At 38.8% G+C, this 12,310-nt stretch overlaps 1 pseudogene; it reads right to left on the reverse strand.

Moving 5' to 3' along the window:
* Positions 1–8,095: 8,095 nt before the first annotated feature.
* On the reverse strand, positions 8,096–11,594 carry LOC139355986 (cofilin-1 pseudogene; annotated as a pseudogene).
* Between the last annotated feature and the right edge of the window lie 716 nt (positions 11,595–12,310).

Below are 12,310 nucleotides of genomic sequence, written 5' to 3' on the forward strand. Positions count from 1 at the left end.
AAGGTTTTTCATTTTGAACTGTCTCTTCCTTAGTCCAAGCTGGTGCAATTTTATCCATATAACTCTTTAAAATTTTGTGACTCTTATTGGAGTTCACTTCTTGCCCACAAAGCAACATCTATAATTCTTTCAAAAACAAACCTCTCTGCCTGTAGTCCTAGCACGTTGGGAGGCCAAGGTGGGAGGACTGCTTGAGGCCAGCAGTTTGAGACCAGCCTAGGAAACATAGTGAGACTCTGTCTCTGAAAAAAATTAAAAATTTAAATTAAAAATTTTAAAAAACCTCTCTCTACTGTGGACCTGTAGAAGTAACTACTGTGGGACAACACTTAAGATTCTTAGAAGACTTTTTGTCTAGATGAGGGCAATATCTTAAATATTTTAGAGGTCTTAGCACCGAGTCTTGATAGGATCTTTACCTTGAGGCCAATTCTACAGGCAAGCCCTTGAGGCCATTTCTTACTTTGAGAGACTTTCTGGCATAAAAAGACTCTGCATAAAAATGGGATACTTCCTTTTTTAACACATCTCTGTCTCTTGTGATATCATCATACATCACTTGTGTATCTTTGTACATCCCTAAAAGAAGCCAACTGTCACTCTGAACATTCAGCCTGAATGTTGCCAAATCCACAAGTTTATTAGGTATACTTTCTATCTTCTGTGTTTTACCATATATCTGGCCACAAGGGTTGTCAAACATTTTGCTGCTGCTAACACCATTTCTCCAACCTTCAATAGCAATTTTCTCCCTGCTCTTACAGCTCTATTACAAGTCTTTTCCCCAGACTAAGGAGACATATCAACTAAAAGCAAGTGAGGGAACCTGGATTAAATCTTGGAACAGAAAAAGAACATCACTACAAAAACAAGTGAATTTCATATAAGGTTTGTACCTTGTGTTAATTTCCTGGTTTTGATCATTGTTCTGGGGCTATTAATAAGTTCTTGGCCAGGAACTGTGGCTCATGCCTGTAATTCTGACACTTTAGGAGGCTGAAGTGGGAGGATGGCTTAAACCCAGGAGTTCGAGACCAACCTGGGCAACAGAGTGAGACCCCCCCATCTCCTGAAAGCAGGGAATTTTTTTTTTTTTTTTTTTTTTTGCAGAATCTCACTCTGTTGCCCAGGTTGGAGCGCAGCAGTGCAATCTCGGCTCACGGCAACCTTCACCTCCTGGGTTCAAGCAATTCTCCTACCTCAGCCTCCCAAGTAGCTGGAATTACGGGCACGTGCCACATGCACAGCTAATTTTGTATTTTAGTAGAGACAGGGTTTTGCCATGTTGGCCAGGCTGGTCTTGAACTCCTGGCCTCAAGCGATCCACTCACCTCGGCCTCCCAAAGTGCTGGATTACAGGCGTGAGCCACTGTGCCTGGCCAAGACCCCCATCTCTTTAAAAAAAAAAAAAAAAGAGCTATTAATACTAGGCCTGCTAGATAACAAGCATACATAAACTCCACACCAGGTCAGGCATGGTGGCTCACTCCTGTCATCTCAGCACTTTGGGAGGCCAAGTGGGTAGATTTTTTGAGCTCAGGAGTTCGAGACCAGCCTGGGCAACATGGAAAAATCATGTCTTTACAAAAAATACAAAAATTAGCTGGACATGGTGGTGTGTGCCTGTAGTCCTAGCTACTTGGGAGGCTGAGGTGGGAAGATCACCTGAGCTCCAGGAGGTCGAAGTTGCAGTGAGCAGTGATCGCACCACTGTACTCCAGCCTGATGACAGTGAGACCCTGTGTCAAAAAAAGAAAGAAAAAAAAATTCATACCATTTTTGCAACTTTTTTCTAAGTCTAAAATTTCTTCTAGGCCGCACGCGATGGTCCACGCTTGTAATCCCAGCACTTTGGGAGGCCAAGGCAGGCGGATCACTTGAGGTCAGGGGGTTTGAGCCCAGACTGGCCAATATGGTGAAACCCTGTCTCTAAAAAAAATACAAAAATTAGCAGGGAGTGGTAGCACATGCTTGTAATCCTAGCTCTTTGGGAGGCTGGGGCAGGAGAATTGCTTGAACTCGGGAGGTGAAGGTTGCAGTGAACCGAAATCACACCACTGCACTCTAGCCTGGGTGACAGAGCGAGACTCCGCCTCAAAAAAAAATTATTTTAAAATAAAATATTTAAAAACCAAATTAGTTAGGCATGGTGGCTCATGCCTGTAATCCCAGCATTTTGGGAGGCTGAGAGGGAAGGATTGCCTGAGGCCAGGGCAACATAGCAAGACCCCAGTCTCTACAAAAAAATAATAATTAGCTGGACATGGTGGCATGTGCCTGTAGTTCTAGCTACTGGGGAAGCTGAGAAAAGATTCAAGGGAGGGGAAACAGACTCCATCTCCTTTTGGTGGGAAGGGTGGCATGTGTGTAGAGGCATGGAGGAATTGTTGGTGGCCGTCTTCCACAATGACCCTAGTCCTCTCCCCTATAAATAACTCCCAAAACAGACCATTTTACATTGTTCTTCTCTCAGGTCAGTTCTGCCTAGAATATCTGTCATTTAAGAATCCTATCAGCTGACAATTTGATTAGCAACTGAATGTTTTCAGTTGTTTTCTATTTTGCTCCTTAATCTTCCAGTTTCTTAACATGCTTACTCATCTATTTTACATGCATAATTCTACTCTAGGACTAATGTATTTCCCAAAAGATTCATTAAAATTCAATGAAATAAAACAAAAGTGATAATACATATATATAGATGCGTTTGCATAAATACATAGAAATTATCTGGAAGAATAAACAAGAGATGAGATAACACATTATCTCTGAGGACAGGATAGAGAGGGAAGGCTTTCAAGGGAGATAAATTTCTCTTTTTGTTTATTGCTTTTTATATGGTTCAAAGGTTCTTTACAATGATTATTATTTTTATAAGGTAGAAAGGTGATTTCATCAATTAGAATTAAAACTAAAAATATGTCTATTATCAAGAGAATATTAAAAAACTAGGAAAGAAGCTTGATTCTAATTTTATTTTAAAATAAATGAGCACCCTAAAGAATTTCCAGAATTTAAGCATAAAGGTCTGTTTGGTGTTTGCTGGACCATAGGAATACACAGGAATATCTGCCATAAATGGTACATAGTAGAGATGTATGGTAGACAGGCTGTATCTTATCCTGAATACCCTTTCTTCCCCAGATCAATAGTCTTGAGCAGATCTATTTTTCACTCTTTGTACTATTTAATAACTTTTCCTGCTCAAAGAAAATGTTCTCCAAAAATAATCATATGACAGCACAGTACCCCACCTTCTTCCATTCAAGAAAGTGGCAGACTGCTTTATCATCCAGTGCATAATAGCTAGAAAAAACTTCATAGATCTGCTAGTTTACCAATCTCATTTTACAAATGAAGAAACTGAGGCCCAAAGGGTTTACATGCCCCAGATTACATAGCAACTCAATGAGGGATCCTCAGTTGGAGCCTGGAGAATTCCCTGTTATACCCTATCAGTGAATAAAGATGGTAAGAAAGTCTAGCTTGTATAGAAACATAAACGAGTTAGTTAGAAATTTGACTAGAGATGGCTTTTAATGACATTTTCAAGTCTTGGAAAGGAGTGAACAAAGAAAACACGGAGACTGCTTAAATAGAGATGATAAATAGGGTTTGGGATGGAGAAAAACAGGTATAAGTGAATGAATGATTCCCGATGTTCACTCTTTAACCTTAAATGTCCTGAAATTAGCCCATGACGCCTTAGTACCTTAAGGATCAAACATTAAAACATGAATAGCCACATGTTGCAAATTTGTTTCTCCTCCTCAGTTCCTAAGATTACTGGGAGTGTCTTTCAGACAAGAATATAAAGGAGGCAGCCATTATATGTGGACCAAAGACAGAAAAGGGACTCTTTTGAAAGGAAGGAGGAAGGACTCTTTTGAAAGGAAGGAAACACCAAACGCACAGGGAGGAAGGAGAACGCTGCCACCTGCTGAAGAGTTGGAGTCAATGAAAATGCTGCCATGCAGTTACAGTCAGCACCTTCATCATGGCTCAAAATTAATTAGAGAACCTCTTCGCAGTCTGAGGCAGGTCAGTGCTGAGAGAAAGCTTAATTCTAGATTAAATCAGGCCAATGTGTGCTGGAGAAAGGTTAGTTTGTCTCTGGTATGAGGTGGTAGAGGTCTGCATATCTGCTTCTCTTTCTTGCACAAATATTTATGCTTATTAGCTTTGAATTTTTTCCCAAAACCTAAATTTCTAAATACTAACATATTATCGGATGAGTCTAGATAAAAGTGATATAAGAAAAGGCAATACAAGGAACTTTATTCAAGTAATGCATGCACTACGTTAAAAATTCTCTAGGGCTCACCACTATCCTTTCCCAGGTAAGTGATTTCCCCCTCTTCCCACCCCCCCGCCACCCCGCCCCCGCCACGCCCCACCACCCAGAGTTTTCCATTTCTTCCTCTTCTATTCATATACAAATATACACACACACACCAAGGACAACTGCAGGAGACGGCTGGGAGAAAGTTGCCAATCCTTTGTATAAAGCCTCAGTCTTTACCTTTTCATCCATCCTTCCACTCTCCTTTCTCCTGCCCTGTCTTGCCATTCTTTCTTCCAATCCCTATTTTTCTCCTCTTGACCTCTATCTTTCAAGATTCCCTTTCTTAATATACAAGAAACTGATATGGCTGAGAGATCCCATGGGAAGGTGATATATACAGGACTGCCAAGTTACGCAACTCCAAGGCCACAATTGGTATCATATGTGATGCTGATGTTTTGTACCTTTTGATTTTTCAACCACATAAATGTGTAGTAGCTTTAATTTATATTTAATTATATATTTAATTATATATTTAATCTTTTTGAATCTGACCTTGGTCCCCAACGGTAGACCACTGTTTAATTTCATGGTTACACTAAATAATAAAATAAAGCAGTTCTAGACCCTGCCCAGTTATAAGTCTCTTATTAAACAGTGTTTTAGGATCAATAGAATAAGTTCAAAAAATACTCCTATTGTGATTTAGATTTTTCTCTCTTATAGGAACTTCAGAAAGAATACCATAGAAAAACCTAATGTTGTCAGAACTAGTTTAGGATGGAAATTTTAACTTTTCTAAATACAATAGAACAGTTCCCTTTTGTAGATTTTGGTTACTTAATTGTACTAAATGTGTTACATTTCATTTGGTTTTTTGTTTTTGAGATGGAATGCCCAAGCTGGAGTGCAGTGGGGCAATCTTGGCTCGCTGTAAACTCTGCCTCTCGGGTTCAAGCGATTCTACTGCCTTAGCCTCTCAAGTAGCTGGGAGTAGAAGTGCACACCACTATGCCAGGCTAATTTTTGTATTTTTAGTAGAGATGGGGTTTCACCATATTGGCCAGGCTGGTCTTGAACTCTTAACCTCAAGTGATCCGCCTGCCTCGGCCTCCCAAAGTGCTGGGATTACAGGTGTGAGCCACCGCACCTGGCTTAAATGTTTACATTTATTAAAGAAGGTACAGGTTTGCACTGCAGGGAACTCTAAAGAAAAATGAAGTCTGTAAGGAAAGTCATGGTACTTGAAAATTAATTTGGGAATATTTCAAATCCTTAACATAAATTTTATGAAGTCAGGGAACTGGGAGAAAGCTAATGAATAGAAACCGACCATTTTCAGAAAAATAAAAATAACCTCATTTACATACATGGCTCTGAGCCATAAGTCATTTCTGAAATTTCTTTTCTGGACATGGTATCTTTGTCTTGGCTAGCTCCCAGGGTGCAGCCCCAGGCCACCGGCTGCTCCCACTCTTGGGACCACTCTTTTCCTATATCACCTGTTGAAACAAGTAAGAGGGAGGACTTAATTAAGATGTGCTTTATTCTTGTGTTCTTGTAGACTTGTTCATTGTAAAATAGGATTTTCTGCATTTCAAATCTTGTTTATTTTACAATGTTGTGGCATTTCTCCTATTAACTGGTCAACTTTTCCTTATGACTTGAATTTGGCACGTTAAATGTTCTCACTCCTTTAAAGTAGAATTAAACTGAGTCCTACTTGAGAATGGCCATTATTCTGTTTTTGAAATGTATTGTCCTTTGTAACTACATACAGAAATCTGCAAACCAGAAAATGTTTGCCCTTATTCTTTTTTGTCCTTTACCTTATTCAGGGCAAACATTTTCTGGTTTGCAGATTTCTGGATGTAATTACCTTGGTGGTTTAGTGGGCTTGAGTTTGTTTCAGAAGCTAAGTCGAGCAATCCTGACCCCTAGTTCTCCCAAACTGCACAAATTATTTCTAGTAACCTTCTCCACTAGACATGTGTTTATTTTGTAATTAATAAAGGGTAAAGAAGGCCTTAAAGGCATTTGTGCTTCAGGGCACTCAATGTAAATGAATTACAGTGCTCTTTGTATAACATCTTGGTTGATGGTAGACTAATGATGCCCTTTAAAGAAAGAAATGTGGGAATCATGAATAAAAATACTTCCAGAAATTATCAAAAGCCACATTATAGAAAGAAATTTTGTGTCTCATAGAACACTGATGGATTACTACTCATTGGTCACTAGTTATTTGAATAAGGCGACCAAGGGATTTTCCCAAATTTAGAAGATTCCTATGACTTACATATATGGACCTTCAGAGGGACTGTTCCTGAGTCTTTGAGAGGCACAGCAATGTCCTCAGTGATGTGGCTTCAGTGAAACAGTCACACAACTTAGGAGACTCCAACACAAGCAATTCCACTTTTGGGTATAAACATCAGAGTAGTGGTCTTCAAACTGGAGAAATAAGGTTCTTAGTTTCAAGAGAATCAATTCTGGATCTTTAACTTCCATATATGCTTTCTTCTAAACCTGATGTGCCTGAGAACTAGTGTAGTCAAGTGGACCTAGTAGTTCCATGTCCCCATCTCCCCTTTCGCAGTGCCCTTTATCACACTTTAAAAGGGAAAGGAATACCCCTCTCCATCTGAACACTGAAATGATGTACTGCCTGAAAGTGTAAAAACCTTCAAGGAGCTAAAGAGATCATCTGCAATAATGATATTGCTGCTAAGTAGCTGAATAATGTATTAACAAACCCTTTTAAAAGTTAACCTGTTTAATATTAATTTTTTTTTCTGGTAAATTGAAAGAGAACCTATTCAAACTATTCATTGAAAAATCATTAAAACTAAGATCACTAAGTGATGTGTGACATATAATTTGGGAAGCTTTCAAATAAATGAGTAACATTGCTAAAACAATTCCTCTCACTCACCATCTACTTATGTGAATAATATTACTCAGTGTTTACAATATAAAAGCAAAAACTAGGGATAAATGATCTAATGCTGAACTTGTCTCCTTCTAGGAATATGTAAAATTCATTTATGGTATATAAACCATTTTTTTAAGCCCAGTTGATTTTTTTATGTTTAATAATTATCAAAATTTAAAAGTATTTACTTGATTATACAAAAATACTAATGATAATTTGGAATAATTTTTAACACTGAGAAGCATTATGGTCAAGAAAGTTTAACACAATTTAAATTTTTATATAAAATTTGTTGCATGGAAATATGATACAGTCATCATCAATAAAAGATATCCACACATAATATATGTTATATCCAAATAAAAATCTGTATCAGAATTGGAAAAAAAAATTCAAGTTCAAAGAGAAAAAAGAATGATGTAAAATTTCCCATTGTAAAGAAAGTGTGTTCATTTTTTAAATGTTTTGATGGATAATGGTAACAAATTACTATAGTATTTATGAATATTGGATACATTTAAGAATTCTACTTTAAATGCTACATAGGCCAGGCACAGTGGCTTACGCCTGTAATCCCAACACTTTGGGAGGCTGAGGCGGGTGGATCACCTGAGGTCAGGAGTTTGAGACCAGCCTGGCCAATATGGCGAAACCCTGTCTCTACTAAAAATACAGGTGAAACCCCGTCTCTACTGAAAATACAAAAAAATTAGCAGGGAATGGTGGCAGGTGTGTGTAATCCTAGGTACTTGGGAGACTGAGACAGGAGAGAATCGTTTGAACCCGGGAGGCAGAGGTTGCAGTGAGCCAAGATCGTGCCATTGCACTCCAGCCTGGGTAACAAGAGCAAAAACTCTGTCTCAAAAAAAAAAAAAAAAAAAAAAAAAAAAAAAAAAAATTATATAACTAGGAAATGACTTCCTTTGCACCTACTTAAACTTACAATAAAAAAGTTCAATTCTAACTCGACCATGTGTAAGGAGGAAAAGTTTTTCCAAACTGTTTGTGGGATAAGCTAACAAAAAAGTTTAAAGACCTTACTCTAGCAAAACCGTCATATATTGAAAGCAGAAACACGTATAGGGAAATTCATGTAAATATTATTTAAAACAGCAAAAAATTAGAACCTAAATGTTCCATGTAGATAAATCAAATGTGATATTTTCATATGATAAAACATTATACAGCAGGTTAAACAAATAAATTAGATGAATTTATCAACATGGAAATATTGCAAGCTTTATCAGATACTAGTTAAATCTGATTCTCAGAATTACATTGGGCTCATCCTTCTTTCATTTCTCATTCTTCTCATGACAGAGAAACCCATCCAGAAAGTAGAATAGGCGTGACATTGCCCAAACTTTGGCCCTGAAGCAGAGAACTCTGAGTGGGTATGTAACATGATCATATCGCAGTTCTAATCATGGAGCCTTCATCATTATGTAAGGTATTTTAATGACTACACTTGCTGGGAGTGGAAGGGAGATTAAACGGCTCAAATAACCAATTAGGAGGAAAAGGATTCCCTCATCATCTAGTCTTGCGTGACATAATGACGTTTCTGTCAACAACAGCCCGCATATGCCAAGGCAGTCCCATGATTATAATGGAGCTGAAAAATTCCTGTCGCCTTGTGAACCTAGCCATCCTAACGTCATGAAGTAAGCATTACTCGCAGTTTGTGGTGATGCTGGTGCAAGCAAACTTACTGCGCTGTCAGTCATATAAGAGTATGGCACATTCAATTATGTACGCTATGTAATACTTGATAATGATAACAACTGTTACCAGTTTATGTATTTACTATACCATACTTTTAATTGTTCTTTTAGAGTGTACTCCTTCTACTTCAGCTCCATGTATGTTACTAACTCTGAAGAGCTTCCGGTGGACAAAATGTGGATATGGAAGACAGTGATACTGATGATCCTCATCATGTGTAGGCCTGTGCTTACATGGGTTTTTGTGTCTTAGTTTTTAACAAAATAAGTCTAAAAAATTTTTTAAAAATTAATTTAAAAATAGAAAAAAGCTTATAGGATATAAAGAAAATATCATTGATATGTAATAATAACTTATTACTTTGTTATTATTTAATAACTTATTGAAGAAATTTTTTATAAATTATAGCCTAGTGTACAGTGTTTATGCAGTTTACAGTAGTGTACAATAATGTCCTAGGCCTTCACAGTGACTCACCACTCACTCATTGACTCACCCAGAGCAACTTCCAGTCCTGCAAGTCCCATTCATAGTAAATGCCTTATACAGGTATACCATTTATCTTGTATACCATATTTTTACTGTACCTTTTCTATATTTAGGTATATTTAGATACACAAATACTGACCATTATGTTACACTTGCCTACAGTACTCAGTATAGTAGCATGCTGTACAGGTTTGTAGCCTAGAAGCAACAGACTGTACCACATAGCTTAGGTGTGTAGTGGGCTACACCATCTAGGTTTGTGCAAGTACACTTTATCATGTTTGCACAAAGACAAAATTGTCTATGGATTCATGTCAGAACAAATCCCTGTTATGTGACACATGGCTATATTTGGAACCACTGCTTGCCTGGAAAGAGGAAGTAAGGTACTTGTTTACTTACATATGAATGATGGATAAAAGAAATATTAGTGATTTCACAAATATCCAATGGCGAGATAAGTGAAAATGACTCTTAGCAAGAAATTAATTATATACTAATAAAATCAGTTGTGGAGTTATTTTCTGTAGGAAAGCAAAATCCATACCATAATGCCCAGTAGTAACAATTAAATTGCTTATTCATATGAATTCTATTCTACTCTTTCTGTTTAGGGAAATCTGCTTAAACATTTGAGTATTATTTTATTGTCTTTTCTTTTTTTTTTTAAATTAAAGGTCGCTTACTAGTCTGGTTTCCATTAGTGGCCATAACCAAGGGAGAGGAACCAGCTGGCGTGGGAAGGGGTCATCTCCACAACATTCCATTTATACACAGAACTAAACAGACAAGCACAGAGTCACTGTTGTGGTTAGAAGTTGTAGCATGGGAAGGGGGAGGAACAGGTGGAGAGCGGGGTTGTTTTTAAAATATATATATAGGCCTTCCCCAACTGGGGTTCCTGGGGGAAGTTGGTCTGCTTCAACCCAAGAGGAAGCAGAATATCCAAGCAGTTTGGGAAGGCCAGAACTGTCAGAGATGGAGAGAGGAGGAAAATCCAGGGAGTTGGGGGTCTGTTTGGCAATGGGGGTAAAGGGAGTGCCTTCCCTCTGCTGGGATTCCCCCAGCCCCTCCAGTCTGGCAGGAAGGGGCCAGCCTGCAATCCCTGAGGGCAGGTCTGGGACTACTAGATTCTCCAGGAAAGGGGCTGGAGGGGATCACAAAGGTTTGTCCTCCAGGAAGATGACGGTGCTGACCCCTAGCTTCTTCTTGATGGTGTCCTTGGAGCTGGCATAGATCATTTTGCTCTTAATGGATGCAGACTCAGAGGCCCAGAAGACAAACACCAGGTCCTTCTTCTTGCTGTCCTTGGTGGCATCATAGGGTGCGTAGGGCAGTCCTTACCTGTCAGCATCTTGACAAAGGTGGTATAGGGATCATCAATGGTTTGGTCCACATTAATTACCAGGATCTTGTTGGCCTCTGCGAGAATGATGTTCTTCTTGTACTCACTCAGGCAGAAGGGCAGCAACTTCTTGTGCTTCTTCGCCTTTTCTAGTGTTGAAGACTTGCACACTTTCATGTCACTGAACAACTGGATGACATCATCAAAGACAGCCACATGGCAGCCCGTGTTTCCAAAAGTGAAAAGGAAATGGCAAGGAGAGCCGCTGCAGCTGCTGCCAGGATCTGACTGGACATTTAAATATTTTGAAAATGAAGTCTTATTTTCTCAATGACCCTGTTAAAAAATCAGTAATAACATAAAATGGGGCTGTAATAAGAACAATAATGATAATAACTGTATTTATTATTACTAACATTTGTTGATAACACTTAATGGAGTCATTTAAGGGTATGTATGGTCTTATGAAGCCCTCTGGCATGTTTGCATTTTCTCCCCAGGTCTCTGCAAATATGTTTCTATAAGGACAGTGTGGGGTAAGCACTGTCACACAAGTAATAATGAATATTTATTAATTGTATACTACTACTAAATGACCTACCGGCATGATCTACTTAAATACCTCTTATGTATCTCTTAAAATTTGCTGCTACACTGCTTCTCTACCAAAAGTACTAAAGCCATCCTTCTCTGATAGCAGCTGAGGCTATATTATAATTTCTGCAATTTTCTACCTTCAGGAGTTTTCTCCCTAAGGTTTCCAGTATTCTGAACATACTCTCCTGGCAAACTCCTCCCATCAGCTCACCAGACATGCCTAGACAAGTTCTAACCTCAACTGTGAATGCAGCCTTTATGTGAGTACTCTACCAGAGGAGGGAGAAAGGGAGAAAAGAAATGTTATCAGAATTATTGTATTCATTAACCTTCATAATATATATGTGAAAGGAGGATACAGTGGAATAAGGATTGTGGCCATGCACATAACATTAAACTAGATTGCTATCTGTTGATAAAGATTTCCAATTTCTTGCTACATTTATTTTTATTTACTTTTTATTATTTTTTTAAGAGACAGGGTCTCACTATGTTGCCCAGGCTGGTCTCGAACTCCTGGGCTCAAGTGATCCTCCCGTCTCAGCCTCCCAAAGTGCTGGGATTACAGGTGTGAGCTACTGCAGTGGCCTCTTGCTACATTTAATACTTCACATTACTCCATTCTTTTCTTTGGAGCAGACTGAAGCATTCCTTTTTTCCTCTTTTTCTTTTTTTGAGACAGAGTCCCACTCTATTGCCTAGGATGGAGTGCGGTGGCACGATCACAGCTCACTGCAGCCTCAACCTCCCAGGTCCACGTGATTCTCCTACCTCTCAGCCTCGAGCAGCTGGAACTACAGGCATGTGCCACAACACCCAGCTAATTTTGGTATTTTTTGTAGAGAGGGTTTCGTCATGTTGTCCAGGCTGGTCTTGAACTTGGGCTCCAGTGATCCTCCTGCCTCAGCCTCCCAAAGTGCTGGGATTACAGGTG

Source organism: Macaca nemestrina, chromosome 9, assembly GCF_043159975.1.
Source record: "Macaca nemestrina isolate mMacNem1 chromosome 9, mMacNem.hap1, whole genome shotgun sequence".
In the NCBI taxonomy this organism is placed as follows: domain Eukaryota; kingdom Metazoa; phylum Chordata; class Mammalia; order Primates; family Cercopithecidae; genus Macaca; species Macaca nemestrina.